This window comes from Pseudorca crassidens, chromosome 19 (assembly GCF_039906515.1).
Source record: "Pseudorca crassidens isolate mPseCra1 chromosome 19, mPseCra1.hap1, whole genome shotgun sequence".
Taxonomy (NCBI): Eukaryota; Metazoa; Chordata; class Mammalia; order Artiodactyla; family Delphinidae; genus Pseudorca; species Pseudorca crassidens.
This window is the reverse complement of record NC_090314.1, coordinates 55,523,466-55,545,534: the sequence shown is the minus strand read 5'-3', so window position 1 is coordinate 55,545,534 and position 22,069 is coordinate 55,523,466. Positions and strand designations below refer to the sequence as shown.

The 22,069-nt window shown below is 49.4% G+C and overlaps 1 protein-coding gene across 8 annotated transcripts in view; it reads left to right on the top strand.

The window, feature by feature from the left end:
- Positions 1–22,049: 22,049 nt before the first annotated feature.
- The window catches only part of TNRC6C (trinucleotide repeat containing adaptor 6C), a 130,219-nt gene continuing 130,199 nt past the window's right edge, over positions 22,050–22,069 (top strand). For all 8 annotated transcript variants that reach the window (XM_067714034.1, XM_067714029.1, XM_067714035.1 and 5 more), the window contains exon 1: positions 22,050–22,068. The gene's annotated coding sequence lies outside the window, so the exon portion shown is untranslated. The remainder of the gene's footprint in view (position 22,069) is intronic.

Genomic DNA, 22,069 nt, shown 5'->3' with positions numbered 1-22,069 from the left:
TCCCGCAGTGGTGATGAGCCGGGCTGCTGCATCCACCCCTTCCCAGAACTCAGAGCCTGGCTTATGGTGGGGGGTCAATAAATATTTGCTGAATGAATTAATAAGCAACCAGAGAAAGCCCCTCAGAGGACCACATAACACAGAGTAAACTCTAGAAAGGGCTAAAGCTCCTTGTCACAGTTAGGGATTGAACCCAAAACCTTTGTGGTTAAAGCATATGGCCTGAGGGACTTCCCTGGTGGCGCAGCGGTTAAGAATCCGGCTGCCAATTCAGGGCACACGAGTTCGAGCCCTGGTCCGGGAAGATCCCACATGCCGCGGAGCAGCTAAGCCCGCGCGCCACAACTACTGAGCCTGTGCTCTAGAGCCCGTGAGCCCGTGCTCCGCAACAAGAGAAGCCACCGCAATGAGAAGTCCTCGCACCGCAATGGAGAGTAGCCCCCGCTCGCCACAACTAGAGAAAGCCTGCGCAGCAACATAGACCCAACGCAGCCAAAAGTAAATAAATAAATTTTAAAAACAAATAAATAAAGCATATGGCCACACTTTGGCCTTTTATTCACTTGTTCCCTCACTCATACATTCATTCATTCGTTAAGAAATATTTATTAAGTGCCCACTGCGCTCAGCACTGGACAATGCCGATTCTCATTAGGTCATAACTTGCCAAGAGCAGGAGCCTTAACAGTGATCCGTGGGCTCTCCACTGTCAATGGCTAGTCCTTGCCAGGAGTCCTCATGAGCCAATGCCCTGAAGCTCTGGGACAGCCCAGGATGTTGTTGGGTCCTGCTGACGTCATGGAAAATCTTAGCAGCTCACACACAGGACATGCCCTTGTCAATTAGCTGTGAGCTCACACGCCAAAAGAAAGATTTGAGGTTTCACATTGCCCTTCCAGGATACGAGTCTTCGCCAATAACCAGCATGACCCTGGCCCCCTCTCCAATGGAGCCCTTCTACTCCTGGTGGTAAGAAGCTGGGTGGGTTTGTCAGCTCTCATTTGAGGTCCCCATCAGAACACTCTGAGGTCAACTCGACCCACAGATCCCTTACCACCAAAATTTGGGAAAACTCCAGATTTGATCCACTTCAATTCAATGACACATTACATACCTACTACACACAAGGTACTCCATGAAAAGTTCCTGACGCTACAAGGATGACAAAAGACCTGGTCCCTTTTCTTCGGGGGCCTGGTGATCTGGAGGCGAAGGCAACCCTAGCGCCGGTACCTGTGATACAAGGCTGTGAGCTGGTGCCGTAAAAGGAGTCTAGGTAGAGTCGTTCACTGAGCACATCCTCTGCCCTGGCCCCCGCACTAATCATTCTGCAGGCAGCAGGCAGGTCTTCGCTTACCTGTACCAGCGCCACAAGGCAGCACTCGCTGCCTCTACGTTACAGGTGAGGACGTTGAGGCTCAAGAGGCCAAGCCACAGGCCCAAGGTCTTAAAGCTGGTGAGGCCCGTTGACCTTAACTGAACTTGGCTGCCTGGGAAATTTCATGGCTCCACTGACCCAAGTTTGGGACACAGTTTGGGGCAGGTGAGCCATTGTCTGCTGGGCAAGGAAAGGGTGTGTGCTGGTGAGATTTAAGCCTCAGGAGTGAGGTCCAGCCTATCCCGAAAGCTGGGCAGCCCCAGGAGTGGCCGGCCATCTCGGGGACAGTTGAGGAATCAGGGAGGGAGGACAAAGGAGAAGGGGAGCAGTTCTTAGGGACAGAGTTCCCGCTGTGCTGTGGCCAAAGTGGAGAATGGGGGGGGTGCAGGGAGGAAAGAAGTGGGAGGTCAGCAAGTTGGCATAGTCGTCAAACAAGGGCGGTGAGCTCGCAGAGACGGTCACGGCGCCACCACGACGGAAAGAAAAGGGAAGCAGGGTCAGCAGATGATGGTGATGGCGGAATGACTTCTTCAGCGGAAGAAGGGCTAGGACCTGGGGCGGTTGTTAGCCTGGAAGCATCCATGGGAGGGCGCCTTCCGGGTAGCTCTTCCCAGCGGGAGGTGGGTATGCGGTGGGACAGAAGTGCAGGCAGTCCTGGAGAGAGGCAGGGAGATCCAGGTTTCTGTGAATTCAAGGGAGAGGTTCGATGTCACCTTCCAGGAAAAGCTCAAGGATGTGGCAGGAAGCCCTCAGCTCGGAAGGAAAGGGGCTCAGAAGGGGCTGGGATGGGGAGGTGGAAGAGGACCAAGGTGAAAGGGGGCAAAGGGAGTTCAAAACAAATCAAAACAAGACAACCGCATCTGTCCCCAGCATCTCGCCCCGCCTGTGCAGAACCCGCAGTGCAGCCGGAGGCCCCGGAGGGAGCTGGTGTGTCGGCCAGGTGTGCAACTGCTGCGTGCCCCCATCGTGCAGTGGCCACGTGCCCCCGCTCTCTGCCAGCACCAGTCTAGTCGCCGCTACGACAGTGAGCAGACAGCCACGGTCACTGCCCTCTTGCAGGAAATAAACATGATGCTTTGGTAGCAGCCATGAAGAAAACTAAGCAGGGTGTGGGGAAAGCAGCGGCGGGTAGGGAGTGGGGTGGGATAGAAATTTGCATTCAAGGAACTGCAGAAAGGTCTTCTTTCTCCTCCAAGGAGTCTGCTTTCTGGAGTCTCCATCCACCTCTCCAGGGGGCGCAGGCCGGCAGACACACCCCCTCCTCTAGCGGGTTTTGAATATGCTGAGGCTGGTGGGCTGCCGCTAAAGGAAGTCTGGTGGGGTTGCCTCCTCTCTCCCCCACCCCCCAGCCGAGCGGTCTGACCCCTGGAGTTTTATCTAAGCCTGGTCCCAGCGGGTGGCAGCGAGGCCCAGCAGGGCAAGCTGAATCCCACTGAGAACTCATTCTCTGATCCTGCCTCCCTTAGCCCTGGGAAAAAGCACCTCCCCAAGCAAAGCTCAGTCTCAGCTCCAAGTTTAAAGAGGTACAGAGACAGGACCATTCTCTCTCAAGCATCCTGACCTACAAGGAGTCTGGGTATGGCTGGAGGAGAACCAGGCAGGGCCTGAATATAGGGGCCTCTCCAGTAAGATGCTGCCCGCACCATGCTCCCATCTGGGCTTGTGCAGGGCTCAGAGCCGGTAGGTAACCTGCTCAAGCCCCGCCCTCTCCTATGTCCCTCCTCCCCCGCCTGCCTCCCTGCTGCCGGGGCCGAACCATCCCCGGCTCCCTCCTTCTGGGCCCCATGCCTCACTCTGTTCTCTGGGCCTCCTGAAGTCTCTTCTTGCACATCTGATGCTGTGGCCCGGCTTAGTGGAGATGATAATTACTGTGTTAGCCCAGTGGCCTGAAGAAAGATTGGGGTGGGGGGTGAACAGAGAAGAGGGGGAGAGGAAGGTTCTTTATTAAATGCAGATGTTTTTAAATCACTGTAATTAACTGGAATGGATACCACGAATCACAGGCATAAAAGCTAAATGGGCTTTTGTTTTAACTGTTTGTCATATATTTAAAAGGTCATTGGAGAATATAACACACAGAGATGTTCTTCCTGTTTGCTTTTGCCTGGCAAAGGCTTCCTCTGGGCACGTGTGTGGTCACACACACACGCGCACACACACACACACTCGATGGGCCCGGCCCGAACGGGTCTTGACTGGAGGGGGAATGAGGCCCCATTAATGCAGCCGTGGAAGCTTCCTCAGAGGCCACAGCACTTCCTGCACCGGATGCCTCACGGCTGGTGGACATGCACAGCGGCCCTGGCCGAGCTGTTGGCCTCTGATCACCACAGCCCAGGGGCGTATCCATGGAGACTTGCCGCTCCAAATCCTTCCTGTCCCAGGAAAAAGTCGGGAGACAGATATTCCCCCTTTGGGGTCAGACTCCCCCTTTCTCCCTGGGATGCTGGGCCTCTTTTCCACCTGGACAAACGCCTTCCCCGTTTCCGGGCTTGGGAAGGAGGGAGGGTCCGGCTGTGACTAGGCTGGCAGAGGTGCCTCGAGAGCCTTCGAAAGGTCCCCCCCCCCCCCCCCCCCCCCGGCCAAACACCTCTTCCTGCCACGCCCTGGGTCTGCACCCAAAACACAGGAGGAAGCAGGGCCTGCAGCTTGCATGGCTCCTGGGAGCAAGCAAATAGGACAGGCAGACGTGTCTGCAGCAGCAGGGGTGAGGGGTCTCCCAGTTTCTCTGGGCCAACATGAACTGCCCTCCCAGAACTGCCCCCACGGGGCTGAACCACCGTCAACCGCATCCCTTTTCAGGAGAACCCACCCGTTCTACACCACACAGCCAACAGCTCTGAGGCTGGATGAAGCTGGGGCTCTGGGGCCCGACAGCTGGGTGCCCACCTCCAGGCAGGCTGCCAGAGCCCTCACCCCCTGCATGCCCACCCTGCCTACCCACGTCCCACTAGCACAGCTAAGTTTTCCCTTTGCTCTGCCTGTCCTCCATCTCCAGCCCCCTCACCTGAGCAGAGCCCGTAAAGCAGGAAGGGGCCGGGAGGGGAATGGGTGAGGTTCCCCAGTTGTAGGGGAGGCTGATGGTGGAGATGTTCCCAGAATGTGCTGTTGGAACCAGAAACACTTCCCATGGAACACGCGTCAGGGCACTGGGATGGCCAGTGTGGCGTTTAAGGTTGCAAGGTAAAGAGCTACACCCTGAGTCCAGCTGGGACCCCAAGCCCCCGAGAACCAGGCCCAGAGGCACCTCCAGGACCAACGTGCACAGGCAGTGTCATCCTCCAGGGCAGGCTTGTCCTTTTAGTGTGGTCAGTGGAGCCGCCCTCTCCGCTCCCTCCGCCACTTCCAAAACTCCTTCTTGGGCAACGCCTTTCTGCCTGGGCTCTCCGGGCCAGTGGCTTTCCAACCTTCTTGGCCAAGACCCACAATAAGAGACAGATGACACCACGTGACCCAATCCAGAAACGCACATGCAGACAAGTGTATAAATAACCAAGACGAATGCATCACAAAGGTCTCGCCCTCATAGGGGGCACACACACTAAGATGTTCTCTTCTATTCAGTTTTCCTATTTTTAATATTATTTTTTCTATTTTATTCTATTTGTATTTTTCACAGCCCACAACCTGGATTTCACCCCTGAGTGGGTCTCCACTTGAAGACCACTGCTCTAGGCCACCTTCACATTCTCAGTGAACCAAGCTTCCGCGAGCTCTCTGGCAACAGGCAGTGTCGCTGCGTGCAGAAATCTCCCAGGTTTTTCTCTTCCTTTCTCATAACCCAGAACAAACAACCAGAAGAGTGTTCTTACCTGAGCTTGGGAGCTTTGATATGTCACATCGTCCTTTCTTTTGTCCTTCCCTCCTGGTTGCCTTTTTTTTTTTTTTTTTGCATCACTAGGTTCCCTCTGTCCATTTCCTTTCTCATGATTTCCTCCCAGTTTTCCAAACTTGGAAAGCTTCTTCAATATTTGGAGAACACTACTTGGGTCTCCATGATCTTGAGAGACGATGGCCAAGAAACCCAGCTTATTTCAATTTAAAGAGTCCATTTGCATGTCTGGCCAGCAAGGAAATCTCCCAAATTATGTAGAGTTTCACAGGAAGGAGAGGAGCTGAATGTTTATTGAGCAGCTGCTATGTGTTCAAAGCTCTCCGAAGCTCTCTGTGGAGTTCTAAAGGCATCATCCCATTCACTGCTCTCAAGAATCTTTGAAACAGGATCTTATTACCACTATTTCAGCAGGAGACTCAGAGAAGGGAAGTCAGTTACCCAAGGCCAGCGGGTGGAGGGATTTGGGGTGGGGTGGGAGTGGCAAGAATCACACCCCATAGGTGCAGATAGGCCAGAGGATAGCAAAGCTCTGTTCCTTTCTGCCGGGGAGGTTGCTTTCCCAAGAGGAGGTGAGCAATGCAGAACAGGCAAACAAGAATCGTTTCACTGCATGAATGTGGACCAGTCTTTTCTACACACCCCTCCCCCTGTGTACATTTCCAAGCTGAACCCTTGGAGAAAGGATGGAGGAGGGAGAGGAAAGAAATGGTGAGAAAAAGAGTGAGGCAGAAACAGACAAAAATAGAGACAATGAAAACTAATCACACCTCTTACTACCACATTTTCTCCATTTGAAAATAAACATGTTTTTCACTTTCTAGTGTTCTCGAAATGGAGGTACATCTTATGATCAATGTCAAGAGAGACTTGTTGGCTAACAGTGCGTTTTATAATCATGGTGAATTGGAATGGGGTGGGGGTGGGGTGTGGAAATACGGTTCCGGTTTGTTACTGAGGTCACAAGGTGAACAACACCCGGGCAGCCTAAACTTCCTAGAGCAGCTCAAAGATACACAGGGACCTTTCTGGTTCGTTATCCGCCAGGCGCTATGTAATGTGACCACCACACTAATTTGTGGGGAAGAAAATTGGGGTGCCACAATTATATGTTTATTTGCACAATCTTATGCATCTATTTTCAAAATGTATGTTCTCAGCAGTTTGGGAGGCTTTTCTTTTTCTTTTTCTTTTTTGGTTTGGTTTTTGTTTTGTTTGCGGCAGCAATTAACCTAATAAACCACATTTTCATTACTCCAGTAGATTAACTACTTCAGAGAATCTCAGATACACGTGGTGCTTTGCGTTCAAGCACCTTCAGAAGCCCGGCTGAACAATGGGCTGCTTTTAACGGTGCAATCCTGGTAATTAGAGAGAAGAGGCCCCTCAGGTAACCGCTGAGAAAGGTCCCTTAATTTGACCCTGTTTCACACGGTCCAATTTTCAATGAAATGAGGCACTTCAGTACTGTCCCCTAGGAAATCGCCTCGCAGCCTGTAATCCCTAGACTTTCCTGGGGGTTATTCGGTCTCAAGTCCTCCTTTCTGATCTGTCTTCATCAAACCAGCCGTCCCTTTCCGCTCAGTATTTACCCAGGGATGTTTCCAGACCGGCCCCCGTGCCCTATGGCAACATCAGTCAAGGGCAGCAGCGGTTTCTTCCTTCTCCGGTTGGCACCTTGCTTCTCACCAACACTTTTGATGATCTACTTGAACTTGCTTCTGCTTCCGACTGTCGGTGGAAACCCAAAGCAGGATTTAGTGGTTTATTCATTATTTACTTATTTATTCATTGAATAGCATTTCTACTGCAAATACATTTTTGCCAGCAACAGAAAGAAAAATATACTCCAGTTCCTCACCCCCAAACTCCCCTCCCCTCCCCGACTCGGCTATGCAGCATATATAGTCTCGTGAATCCAAAACCACCCCTATTTACTGCAAAATTTCTTCCCCAGGCGCTTCAGTGCCAGGTTGGTTTTCTATCCCCAATGTTCCCTCCTTGAAGATTGATCTGGCAGTCCAGGACCAGACAACAGTAAAACGCAACCTTCCTTCAGGCAGAATTCCCTTCTGTCGGAGCATAAATTTTTCCACTCTAGGACCCCGGAGATGTGACGCTCCTGGAGGCCCCCACGCAGAGCCTGGGGCTTCAGAGCTTGCTGGCTTGTGCGCGCGCCTGCGTTTCTCATCCAGGCCTCCGAGTCGCTGGGTCTGGGAACCAAGGAGCACATCAGGGATTCAAGCCCTGCCCTGTGGAGTCAAGCCCCCATGCCTGTGATACTCCTTGCTTCACACCGTGCGCTCTAGGGACTCCGAGATGCTAACAGCTCCCCAGCTTTAAGTCAGGTGATTCATGAAAACTTAGCTCAGGTATCTGTTCCTCCAGGGAACCGCCAAGAGCCCAGGCTCATCGGAAGTCATCTATCTGTGTCCCCAGCAGGACAGAAGGCTCTTCAAAGAGAATGTATAGGAAAGCGGTCCTCTGGCTGCACATTTCAGAAAACCAACCCCATGGGATTAAGCACAAGAAAATGTTTTGGCCCCCAAGGCTGAAGGCAGGCCTGGCTTTAGACGTGCTTCATCCTAGAGCTCGGACAATGTTACCAGGACTTGTCACTGCGCATCTCTGCACTTAACTCCCTTGGCTTGATTCCCAGACAGACTCTCCCCTCATAGGCTCTCAGGTTCACATCCAGCAGGGAAGACTCTGGTTTCCCAGTAGTTCAAATAAAAAGAATGGAATAGCCTTGTTGGGCTTGTTGGGCTTTACTTGATCAGAGATCCATCTCGCTACCAGTCCAATGACTGGGAGGATGAGATATGTGATTAGAATCCGTGAGTTCACTGGAACCATATAATAATAATAACTACTCATTGTGAGTCATTGAAAGTAAGGGATAGGTCCTTAAATTAAAACTGGGGTGACTATTATCACTACAGGGAAAGCGGAGCTTAACCACAAAACCGGCAATGCCTACTGCTGCTAGCAGGGACCGCACTGATCCGTACTTGCCCAAAATAGAACATTTTGAGAATATAAGAAATTATCAAAAGAAAACAAGTCATCAATAATCTCATCATCTGGGGCTTCCCTGGTGGCGCAGTGGTTAAGAATCCACCTGCCAATGCAGGGGACATGGGTTCGAGCCCTGGTCCGGGAAGATCACACATGCCGCAGAGCAACTAAGCCCTTGCACCACAACTACTGAGCCTGCGCTCTAGAGCCCGCAAGCCATGACTACTGAGCCCACAAGCCACAACTACTGAAGCCCTTGCGCCTAGGGCCCATGCTCCACAGCAAGAGAAGCCACCGCAATGAGAAGCCCGCACACTGGAATGAAGAGTAGCCCCCGCTCGCCGCAACTAGAGAAAGCCTGAGCACAGCAATGAAGACCCAATGCGGCCAAAAATAAAATAAAGTAAATAAATTAATTTAAAATAATAATAATCTCATCATCCAAAGACAACAAGTTTTAGCATTTCGGAGTGCTTTTCCTTTCAGTTTTTTTCCTGTATGCAGACATTTTTATGTAGCTGTGATCATATTATCTATATATTTGATGTCTTACTTTTTTTCCACTTAACACTTCACTTTTCTCACTCAACCTACAGCTTTTGCATAAATGATAACTGAGATGAGGTATATTGATCTATTTAATCATTTTATAATGGGTTGTTTTTAAAATATATGCTATTATAAAAATACAACCTGAAGCATTTTGAAATTTCAAATTGGGCATAAGAGGTCATTCTTTTAAAAGTGGGTGATCGGGCTTCCCCGGTAGCGCAGTGGTTGGGAGTCTGCCTGCCGATGCAGGGGACACACGGGTTCGTGCCCTGGTCCGGGAAGATCCCACATGCCGCGGAGCAGCTGGGCCCGTGGGCCATGGCCGCTGGGCCTGCACGTCCGGAGCCTGTGCTCCATGGTGGGAGAGGCCACAGCGGTGAGAGGCCTGCGTACTGCAAAAAAAAAAAAAAGTGGGTGATCATCTGACCTCAGGAAACCATGCTGGGGATCCTAGATTTTGTAAGACTCTCCCTCAGTCTACCTTCTCCAGATTCTCCTTAGAACTGTGTTGAGGAGAGTACGTTTTGCTCGGTATTTCAAATACTCCCAGCCTCATCCAGGGAACCATACTGGGCTCTCTGGTGATAAATTCATCCCAGGGACATGGCTGCCCTCCTAAAATTCTCTTCAGGGAACAATTTTCCAAGTTCTAACATGGTGCCTAATTGACAACTTTCTTTAATGGGCTGGGATGATAACTCTTTCTTATTTAAGCCACAAATGATTAATGGAGTTCCAACAGGACAGTATCTTCACTATTCTTACCTTCATTATTTTAATCTCTCTCTGAATGATTGTCTAATGGATCTGTATTGCTATGAAAGTCCATGAATAGTGGGTAGGTGCCTATAAATCCCTCAGAATCACAGGAGGTCCCTCCACTTGATTAAGGAGGCTACGGAGAGGCTCTGTGAAGTCTGTCCACCCCTGGGATGCAGGAGGGTGAGCACAACTGGAAGAAATGGGCCATAGGCCCAACTATAAAGCAACCGGGTGCCCACAGCATCACCAGCATAGCTCCGAGAGTCAAATTACATTTATTCCTTGTGGGAAGGGATGAGAAGCAAAAGTTGAAATGGCAAGTTGGAAACTGTCAGGATACAAAGGGTTGCGAAGAATTAATAATGAAGTTGTCGATGGATCCATTCAATCATTTAGCATTTTATTGAGCCCACTGGTCTGTGCCAGGCACTGTGCCAAGCACTGGGAACTCAAAATTACCTGGAACAGCCCCAGCCCTCCAGGATCTCACAACCTCCACGAGGGAGGAAAAATCTACAATCCAACGATGAACATCTTGAGCAAAGCACTGTTAAAGTGACATAAGCCAGCGGGGCCCTGCACATACAAGGACCTCACCCCTGGCTTAACGCTCTGCGGGTGGGCATCGACTACCCTTCAAATTCATTCCTTCTGCAAAGATTTATTGAGGGCCTACTCTGTGTCAGACACTCCTCTGGGCACTGAGGACAAAACAGACACAAATCCAGGACAGGCCACAGCAAATAACTATGTAAAACATACAGGATGTCATTGGGGGTAGGTGCCAGGGAGGAGAGCAAGGGTGAGGCCAAGGTGAGGGCAATCCTAGTTGGTGGTCCATGCAAATACTGAGTGCCCACCTACCACCTCGGGCACCAGGGTTGTTGGGATGGTTAATTTTACACGGCAACTTGGCTTGGTTAGACTAAGATACCCCATGGTTTGGTCAAACGCCAGTCTAGATGCTGTGAAGGTATTTTTCAGATTTTTAAAATGTGATTAACATTTATACCAGTAGACTTCGAGTAAAGCAGATTACCCTCATCCAATCAGTTGAAGGACTTAAGAGAAAAAAGACTTAGGCTCCCATGAGGGAGAAGAAATTCTGCCTCCAGACTGCTCTCCGACTGGAGATGGCAACATCGTCCCTCCCCTGGCTCTCCAGCCTGCTGGCCTGCCGCAGATTTCAAACTTGCCAGTGTCCCCCCGCTCCAGTCACCTGAGCCAGTTTGTTACCACGCCAAACTTGGGTCTGCCTGCCCGTGCACAGTAAAGCCAACCTACCGACACCGGGTTGTAGTGAAGGAAAATGCAGCGTTTAGTGTAGGTGCCGAGCAAGGAGTCCAGGGCAGCTAGGGCTTAAAAGACCCAAACTCCCCCAAAGGCCTCCAGGGAAAGGTTTTGGGGTTTTTTAAAATAAATTTATTTATTTATTTATTTTTGGCTGCATTGGGTCTTTGTTGCTGCGCGCAGGCTTTCTCTAGTTGAGGCGAGTGGGGGCTACTCTTCGTTGTGGTGCGCGGGCTTCTCACTGCGGTGGCTTCTCTCATTGCGAAGCACAGGATCTAGGCACGCAGGCTCAGTAGTTGTGGCGCACGGGCTTAGCTGCTCCGCGGCATGTGGGATCTTCCTGGACCAGGGCTCAAACCCGTGTCCCCTGCGTTGGCAGGCAGAGCCTTAACCACTGCACCACCAGGGAAGCCCCCAAGTAAAGGTTTTTAAAGACAGGGTGCGGGTGAGGGAGAGGGGTTGTGGGGTGCGTGATAGTTCGTGGACATTCTTCCGATTGGTTGGTGGTGAGGTAATCGGGAGTCAACATCATCAACTTTCTGGTTCCGACGGGTCTGGGGTCTCCATGCTTGTGTGCAGCACACAGTTAACTTCTTCCACCTGGGAGAGGTTTCAGTAACTGCAAAACAGCTCAAAGGACATGGCTACCAGTACTACCTATAGCCCTTGAGGAGGAACTAAAGGGCCTTGACTTTGTTTAATGGCTAAACTATTATTATTTTGTCTTACTTGACTGTTTTCCTTTCTCTCTGCATTTTCTCACTTCTCTGATTAAATTTATTCTTTGACTAAAGTTTACTCCAGACAAAAGGCAGGTAGAGGACCTGGGGGGGGGTAGTTCTGTTTTCGAAGGCCCCATGGGGTCCTGCTCGGTTACAAATTCCTTAAAATAAAGCGCGTGCGCCCTCTCTCTCCCTCCCTCCCTCCCTCCCTCCCTCTCTCTCTCTCTCTCTCTCTCTCTCTCTCTCCCTCTCTCTCCCTTTCTCCCCCCGGTTCTCTTTCTCTGCAGAACCCTAACTAATACAGCAGCACACGAGGCACAGCTGCGGGCTCTACCATCCTCCCTGCTCCCAACCTCGCCAGCTGCCAGAGTCAGGATGCAAAGGGGGGGCGGGGCGGGCGGGGCGAGGTGGAGGCTGCTGAGCCCGGGGTTGCATCTGAAGACTCCCGCCTCAAAGTTTCTACTACAAACAGCTGTAGGAGCTGCCACTACCTGTGCCAATGGCCTGGCCACAAGTGCCTTCTATTTCCTCTTTCAAGGACTCCGTGGGATGAAAAACACACCTACCACATCTCACAAGTCCTCTGGGCCGATTGTGGGGAAGAGGCTCACTCTCTCTCTGACGGCTACCGTATTTGGCTTGAGTTGGACCCAGGGTGGAGGAACTCTGTGGCAGGCACTGTAGCAGGTAAGGCCCTTCCATCATGTCCAGTATAACCTTGCCAGCTGCCCATCACTGCATGTTTGGCTTCCCCCACCCAGCAGGCCCCAAAGAGCTTGCTGCTGCAGCCATCTGGACGATGTAGAACAAGGTTTTTTAGTGAAAAGTACAGGATCCTCCAAAGAAATTTTTGCTGGAATGTCAGGCTCTGCTCCCTTTTTTTTTTTTTTCTTTTCCTTTTTGCACATTGAAACGCGTGTCATTGCCCCAGAACGCTGCTGTCTTCTGGGAACAAACACAGAGGCCCATTGTTTACACTGCCAATTAGGAGCCATGAGTGACCCCAACACACAAAGGCCCGGCTGTGCCCGGGCAGCTGAGGGAAGTGTGTTGAATCTTTTGACACGGGTCTCGGGATGGAGGAGCCTGGGCTAGTCATTGATGGGGTTCTGGGGAGTCGTTTCCTCCTGTTCGGCCAAGCTGGCAGTGCAGCGGGATCGCCGGGGTGCAGGGCTTCATACAGGTCCCTGGGGCATCACTCCACTGACAACGACAGCATCCAGTGGGCTTTCCAAGGCCTGTCTTCCCCTGGGGCAGCCGCTGTTCCTGAGGTCAAGCAGCAGCTCCTCCACGCAGAGCTGGGGAAGGAAGTTGGATTGTGAAGAGGCAGCAGGTAAACTGAGGCTGCCGAAGGCAGACTCACGGAAATAAGATTTTCCCCAATAAATGCAGCCGCTACTAAAATCTGTTCTTCAGGGGTAAATTTCCATCTTTAAACAGGTGGAAGAAAGCAATGGAGGTGCTTTTTCTAAAACATTTGTAGCAAAACAGTGCTGACCCCTACAAATGCATCTCTATATCATCATTGGTGGCAGTACCACTAAATGGTATTAAGAGCCCTCGGGTCCAATTAGAGATGAGGACTTAGATCTAAGACCCTTTTGTATCTAGCAGGAGATTCGTTATGTAAATTATAGCAAATTCATTTGATAAAACAGTATGAATGCCATTAAGATGGTTTTTATAGATTTTACTGTAATAACATGAAAAAATTATAATGTGAAAAAGTTTTTTACTCCTAGACTAAACATGTTTCTCTTTTCCCCAGAGAGTAATTCCAAAACAATTCGTAGAGCATGAACATGTCTCTGGTTTTTTAAATTATGCTAAGATATGAGTCTGGAAGGAAACACTTTCAAATGTTCGCATAGGCTTCTTTGAGGATTGAGACAATGTGGTATTTTTCTTCTTTCCATATTTTCTACATTTTTTCATAAAGAGCCTTATTATTTTATAGTTGGGAAGAATAAAAATAAACAAACAGCCAGTCGCTATGATGAGAAAATAGGGTGGGAACTTCATTATCTAGCTTCTCCGTTGTTCCAGGATCACATTAAACCCGTGGTCTGAAAACTGGCAGCTGGGAACCCTGCCCAGGCTACATAAGATGAATACCCAGGACCTCTTGGCTGACTCCAGATCACATCAGATGCCGAATTTAGAGGTTTGGCAACCTCTGAATTTCACCAGTTTGGGGTTTTCCCCCCACTTCTGGCTCTACACACATACACACCCCAGAATCTACACATTTTGGTTTGTGGGGTTCACCATGGGTGGCACCCCTGCAAGAAGCCGGTTTGCAGTACCTGACACAGTCTTTCTGCAAGGAAGTAGACTCTGCAGACGCTGGAGTCCCAATTCTGTTCATCTGCAAGGGTCCCTGACCCTTGAAGCCTAGCTGTAGATGAGACAGATTTCAGTGATAATTCCCAGAGTCGTGGTTTCCAACACAAAGGCTGCGTTCCAGAGGTGACTTTGAGAGTCAACACAGGGCACGTCCCCGAGCTTCCTGCCCTGGTCTAAGAGCAGGACCGGTCCCCAGGAGCCGGGGAGCATGCTCACGGCCCAGGAGATGGGCACACACGGTGACAGGCTCCAGGTAAACCTGCCCTCATTCCCACTGCATCAACTGATTGAAACCTGTGGTTTGGGCAGCTACAACAGCTCGAGACTTTCTCCCTGGCCTCACTCCTCTAATTATTTATCCTGTTTATTTTAACAAGAACTGCAGCTGAGTGTCTGAGGTCAGAATGGTTTCCATTACCTGGACGCCAAGGGGAATCGGATTCTGTACCCCAAACTGGCTTCCCCACCTTTACACACATGGAACTCTGAGCCTAGAATGCCGCTCCCTCCCTTGTTTTCCTGACACTCACCGACTCTGTCCGTAGTGTCATCTCTGGATGACGCATTCCCTGCCACCCACAGGCAAGGGGGAAACCAGTAACGCCTGGTACAGAAAACCATTCATTCATACGACAGATATTTATTGAGCGCTCTTCATCTGTCACACACTGGGGATACAGCCGGGAACCAGTTGACATGGGTTGTAGAAATGGGTGGATACTTAATAAAGGGCCAAGAGGAAGCCTGTGGGAAGCCAGCTCCACTGTCAGAGCAGAGCAGACGTCCAAGCTTACCACCACGCCACTGAGATGAAGTCAGGCAACAGCTTGCTTGAAATGGGGTTGAGACTCCCTTGGGTTGACTTTATAACAGACTGAATGTGGTTGGTGATATGTTTACTCAAATATTATTAAAGATGAATTACCATCTGAACGTTAACCCACCCTCCTGGGACCCTACTATTCCTGCTCCTGGCAGCACCATTCTACCCATCGCCCAGCTCATCATGAGTCACTTTGACTCCCCCCGCCCAACCCCAGTCTCCTGCTTCCCAATTAGTGGCCAAGTTCATGGCTCTCTCCGAATTGCCTCCAACTCTTTCATCATGGCCACCACCCTACTTACCTCTCCATTATCAACGGTTGTCTTTCCTTCCTTCCACAAACACTCATTAAACACCTGCAGTGAGCCACGCACTGTGTTAGTGCTGGGACAGAGCAGTGAGCAAAAGAGCAAGCACTGGGCTTCCCTGGTGGCGCAGTGGTTGAGAGTCCGCCTGCCGATGCAGGGGACACGGGATCGTGCCCCAGTCCGGGAAGATCCCACATGCCGCGGAGCGGCTGGGCCCGGGAGCCATGGCCGCTGAGCCTGCGCGTCCGGAGCCTGTGCTCCGCAACGGAAGAGGCCACAACAGTGCAAGGCCCGCGTACCGCAAAAAAAAAAAAAAAAAAGAGCAAGCACTATCTGCTATCGTGGGAAGTGTCGTCTAGCGGGGGAGACGAGCATTAACCAGGGCCCATAGAGCACATGAGTGGATGAATGAATGAATAAATGACCGATTGCTTGGACTGTCATGGTTCCCACTCTGAGCCATCCTACAACGGTCCTGCCTGGATAACCAGCCCCCTGTATAGCTTTGCTCACGTTCCCTGCCTCAAACTTTCAATGGCTCCTGAACACATACATGTCAAGTTCAAATTCCCTAGCCTGGCAGCTCTCCACGGTCTGGTTTCAACCTACCTTTCTAGCTTTGTTTCCTTCTAACCCTCTAAGATAACCTGTGTACTACTCAAACTATTGCTGTTTGTTTTGCCTGTCTAGAGAACTCACCTCCCATTCTGCTGTTGAAATCTTATCCGTCTGAAGGAGGAGAAGTGTGTAGGATGCTGGAATTGGTGCAGAAGAACCAAATCCTCATCTTCTAAAGCAGGAAGTCACAATGTTAAAGCAGAAAAATCAAGAAGGACGTGTATAAGCAAACTATTTAAGAACAATGAAGGTTAACAGCAGAAGAAACAGCTAAAGGACTTGCAAATGTTTGCTTCTGGGGGTAGAAATTGAGAGGGAAGAAGGATGGCCATGAGATTGGGAGTCTGTTTTAAGTCCAGGAGGATGTGATTGCCTTTTTTCCTTTTTTTTTCTTCTTTTGGCCGTGCCCTGCGGCATGTGGGCATTTAGTTCCCCGACCAGGGATCGAACCCATGCCCTCTGCATTGGAAGCATAGAGTCTTAACCACTGGACCACCAGGGAAGTCCCTATAATTGCCTTTTAAAACTATATACATGGATTAGAGTTTTTAAATTGTTTTTAATGCTTACAATGTAGCAAGATAAAAATTTTTAAACATTAAGTGAGGTAATGTGTATAAAGTGCATATTGTAATGCCTGGCATGCAATAAGCAAAGAAGAAAGGGTTATCACTATGTATTTTTGTCTTTTCTATGAATCTCACCATGAAGCAAGCAGAGGCAGGAATGAGGAGGCCATGACTCTTCACATTATGTCATGTGACGATCCCTGCAACAGCTTCTGAGCTAATTTCTTGTCCTTCAGTGATTCTCTCCCTCTTACTTCATCACCTTACTGATCAATGGCATATTCATCTTCCCAAGAGTACTTTTCTCCTGAAATCCCTATTGAAAGACTTCACAAAGGTTTTCTAATGTGGGTTAGGGTAGCGGTAGCTGCTGGAACTAACAAACCCTGAAGTCTCAAGGGCTACATCTAATACGTGGTTTCAATATGTGAGCCTGAGGAGTCTGGGGTTTGAAATTTGTTTCCATAACAAAGATACAGGAGTATATTTTCCTATTAGGTTTATTTGTTTGTTTATTTATTTATTTTTGGCTACACTGTGTGGCTTCTGGGATCTTAGCTCCCTGACCAGGGATCGAACCCGTGCCCCTTGCAGGAGAAGCTCAGAGCCCTAACCACTGGACGGCCAGCAAAGTCCCCCATTAGGTTTAATACACAACAGACAACAAATTAAAATGTCATACTATTAATATAGAATAAAACAATAATTTGTATTCAAATACCTATTGAGTTCCAAAAGATTTAGAAACAGAATTTCAGACCCAGGAGGAATCTTAGGCCACTTCAACTTCTTAAAAAAAAGAAAAAGGTGGTAATTCCCTCCGTTTTTTGCAAACCATGCTCCCCATTTCACACATGCATGTGTGCGCACACATACACACGCCTCTGCAGCTATCTCCCCTGTCTCCCTCTGGTCTCAGTAAGACAAGTGACCCCCTCCCCATCCCCATCCCCATCCCCTCACCCTTGCATCTACTCCTTACTCAACCCCTTTCAAACAAACAGACAAACATCTTCCCCTTTGCTGTGTCCCCTTTACTGACCATTTCCTCTCAGCATATTAACCTGCTCACGTCTCCCTCTTTAAAGGAGTAAAACCAAACAAACCAATCAAAAAAACTATTTCTTCGCCTCAAATTCCCCTCTAGTCATATTCCCCCCTTTCCCCTGGCTGCCAAACTACTCTGTGTAACAAAGTACCACGTACCAGGTGGCTTAAACGGAAATTTACTGTCTCACAGCTCTGGAGGCCAGAAGTCCAAGAACAAGGTGTCGGCGGGGCCAGTTCCTTCTGAGGCTGTGGGGAGAATCTGTTCCACGCCTCTCTCCTGGCATCTTTGGCTTTCCTTGGCTTGTAGGCACATCACCCCTATCTCTGGCTTCATCTTCACATGGTGTTCTCCCTGTGTGCATGTCTGTGTCCAAATTTCCCCTTTCTACAGGGACACCAGCCATATTGCATTAGGGCTCACCCCAAAGACCTCACCTTAACTTGACTCTATCTGCAAAGACCCTGTTCCTCACATGCTGAGGCACTGGGTGTTAGGACTCCAGCAAATCCTTTTGGGGGATCACACTTCAACTATGTGCTCACCCTTCCAGCTCACTCTGCAGCCTGCTGCCCCCGGCTCCCCCACCGCCCCTGCTGAGGACTAAATGGCCTCACCGTTGCCCAGTTTGGTGGACACCTTCCTGTCCTTACCATATGGGCCTTGCAGTCACACCATCGACCACCGAGTCCTTCCTCAAACTCCTTCCCCTTCCAGCCTCTCCAGTTCCATGGGGTCACCATCGAGGATTCCGAATCTCGGACGATTCCTTCTCAGACTCCTTTAGGGCTTTCTCCTCCTCCTTGGTGTCCCTCAGTCTCAGTACTCAGCCTTCACATCTTCCCTCCTAACCAACACCCCCAGCTAATCATCTATGCCCTGCCTTCAACATCCACCCCTATGCAGACCACCCCAGAAAGATCTCTCCAGCCCAGACATCTCTCCTCACTTGCAGATCTGACCATGCCACTAGCTGTCCCCCGGTGCCTCCAACTGCAAACGGACCCAAGCAGACCCACCCCTTGTTTCCCAAAGTCCCACCTAAGGCCTCTAGCTCAACCTCCTCCTCTTCCTGTAGCCCCTCTCTCCCCATCCTCCCAACTCTCACTGAGCAAGAAAACTGGGCATCGCCCTTTACCATTTTCCTTACTCACTATATGTATGTACCAGACCCCAACCCACGCCCCCAGAGTCCACTGGAGTTAAAATTATCTTTCAAAGGGATCCTTTCTGTTTGACTTCTAGTGTCACTCTAGTTCCTTCCACAGTTTCTCATTTCCTGGCTGCATGACTTTGTGGGCGTCCTACCCTGTGCCATCACCCCCTGCCTTACCTTCCCTGTCTTAGCCTTCTTCTCCCTGTCATCCACGATGTTCCCAGAGAGATCTCTAGGACAGCCAAGTATAAAGTTTAGAATCATTTAAGGGCCCTCCATGGCCTTCAGGATATAAAGTCCAAACGTCCTTCATGTGACATGATATGCTCCTTATAACTTGGCCGCTGCTCACCACTCCCACTTCTCCTTACACATTCGGTGTTCCAACCCTACTGACACTCTGCAGCCCCCTGAAAGTGCTATGCTGCTCTCTTCTATTTCTGTTCCACTGGCTGTTCCCTCTGTCTTCAATACCCTTCCATCAGCTCCTGGTCATTGCAGCATTCTAACCATGGCTCCCCTTGCATCCTTCAAGACTGAGATCAGAGGGCCTTCTGGGAGGTCTTTCTGAGCACTCCAGAGTGACCTGGGTCTCCCCTCCTGCCCCCTTCAGCACCATGGATGTATTGTAATCTTAAGCCAATCATGCCTTTCAACTTTAAATCCCCAGCACCTAGTCCATTGCCTGGCACATAACACAGGTTCAATAATTGTTCAGTGAGAATCTCTAACTCGTACAAAGGAGAAGGGTCAGGCCCAGAAAACTGCCTAAGGTCAAACAGCCAGTGAGCAGTGGTGCTGAGATTCAGCCTTGCTCATATCTTAAGATTCTGGTCTCTACTCCAGTATTTTCCTCAGTGCATTGGGAAGACGACTGCACCAGAACCACTTGGGGGGGGGGGTTAAATATGCAGTTTCACAGGCCTCACCTTAGACCCACATGAATCTGTATTTCAAACAAGCTACCGTGGTGATTCTTATGAACAGAGTTCGAGAATCAACACCCCATGCCTCGCTGCCTGCCTGAGAGGCCTTTTAAGTTCATCATATTTTTTTCTTTTTCTGGCCACACCGCGTGGCATCTTAGTTCCCTTACCAGGGACTGAATCCGCTCCCCCTGCATCGGAAGCACAGAGTCTTAACCACTGGACCACCATTCATCACATTTTTTTTTAAGGCCAAGTTGGTAGCTATCTGCTTGGTGATTAGCAGCCCTTCTCCATTACATTTTCATTGAAAAGCAATCATTTGTTGAGTCTTGAAGCTTTTTCCTTTTAGAGTCCACTGTTAGGATGCAAATTCTACTTGCAAAGTCAACATAGGTAGGAGGATGTAAGCAGGGGCTTCAGGAGGAAGCAAAGCAGCCCTGTGTGGTTGGAAGTAGCTGGGAGTGGAGGGCAGGCAAGTAACGCACACAAATAGGACCCTAAGGAAACGTGCCCTTTATTATTTTTTATTCTCCAATTTTAGCGTGCATCAGAATCACCTGGAGGGGGACTTTCCTGGCGATCCAGTGGTTAAGATTTTGCCTTCCAGTGCAGGGGGTGCGGGTCCAATCCCTGGTTAGAGAGCTAAGATCCCACATGCTTTGTGGCCAAAAATCCAAAACATAAAACAGAAGCAATATTGTAACAAATTCAAAAAAGGCTAAAAAAAAAAAAAAAAAGAATCACCTGGAGGGCTTATTAAGCTGCAGATATCTACCCCCACCCCCGAGTTTCTGATTCAGCAGATCTGACAGTGGGGTCCAAGAAGTTGCATTTCTAACAAGCTCCCAGGTGATGCTGATACTGCTGCTGGTCCAAAAAGCACACTTTGGGAACCACTGAGCTAATTCAACCTTTGTGCCCAATGCAGTCATTTATTCTGCAATATCTATGGAGATGAGGATGTGATCAGCCTGCCTTTCTGCTTAAAAGAGATGTGGTATCTTGTTACATTTCAAGCTAGAGTTTCTATGGATAACTCTCATGATTCTTCCTTGAATGAAACCAAAATTCACCTCCAAACCTTCCACACACTTATCCCAGGCTTGCCTCCTACATTCTCCCAGATGTGTCCAGCCAGGTCTTCTCCATCTGTCCTTAACTACTTGACATTTTTTTTTTTTTTTAGAAATTTATAAAACATATTTGTCTGCCCCGGGTCTTTGTTGCAGCATGCGAACTCTTATCTGCAGCATGTGGGATCTAGTTCCCTGACCAGGGATTGAACCCAGGCTCCCTGCATTGGGAGCGCAGAGCCTTAGCCACTGGACCACCAGGGGAGTCCCTTGACCTTTTAACTTAAGAGCTACACTTAATATTTAATCCTCTTACATGTAATTCTGTGGGGTTTGCCCATTTTTATAGATTATAACCCATACCTTAGTTATGAGGCGGTAGTGGCAGGGCTGATAAAGGGATAACAGACCCCAAATATGCACTGACCCATTTTACAACTTTGCCTGGGGGCTGCTCACGCTTTATTCAGCCCAAATTGCCACTGATAAGTGACACTGCAGTCTCCACACTCATGGCCATCACATACCTCAATGTTTCTGGATCAGCCCTAATTTCAAGTATTCTTTCTGTTGCTACAGGCCCACATGCCAAACCAGGAGTCTAATTTTTGGTTCAGAAACTATGGTCAATATAAGTGCTGCCTTTTCTCCAGGTGTTTACAGTGTAAGATAATAGGAGAGGACAATTATTTTTCCTGGTTTAAGCTGAGGGAGGGGGACAGTAAAAAGAACAAGATGGACAAAAGTTGAGAGGTTACAGTCACAAATTCAACATCAAGGACCAATATTAAATCGTGTAATTTTGGTTCAGTTTTCCAAACAGCGAAGTTCTGCTTATTGCAATGATGGGTCCACCCAGGTATCTGGATTTCTCATTGATTTAGCAGTCTACTTAGTGGACGCTGAATATTTTGAAGATGTTATTATTTTGAGCTCCCTCCTGGAGCATGTGATGATACCTTTATCTTTGAGAAATACAAAGGATGCAGGTTTCTCCGAAGTCAAGAACCAAATTAATGTAAGTAAAACGCTGAGTGGAAAAGGCAGAAGCCTCTATGTCAGCTTCGGCTGACTTCAAAGCTTTCTAAGTGATGAGGGTTTTCGGGAGGCGAAATACCCAGCACAGACAGACATTTGAAGATGATTTTAGAGCGTGGTTTGTGACTCTTGACTACCGGAGAGCTTAAAATATGGCAGTAAGAAGAAAGGAGGGCGCCGAGCTCATGGGACCCCGAAGGGAATCGAGAAAGGGGAATTTGTTGTGTCTCTTTCATCCACAGACGTTTCAAAGCAAGACACTCGCGGTAACAAAATTGCACTGCGAAAGTAACGTGTCATCTGCTCTTCAAGACGGGGACACGTAGATAGGGAATGGTCTCCAACACGAGCAACTTTCAAGTAGCACCGCTGAGCCTCCACCGCACAAAGGGGAAAGCTGGCCTGCTTCCACCACGCTTCACGAAAATGGAGAGAAATCTTGGTTTCAATATCTTCTCGTGACTTGAACCGAAAGTTAAAAAGGGACTTTTAAATTGCACATCGCTCCTGACCTTATCCACGATTAATGACTAGTGTACATGGAAGAGGAGCGGCGGGATGGAGGACCACTACCGGGTGCAGAGCACCGAGAAGGAACCGTGGACGG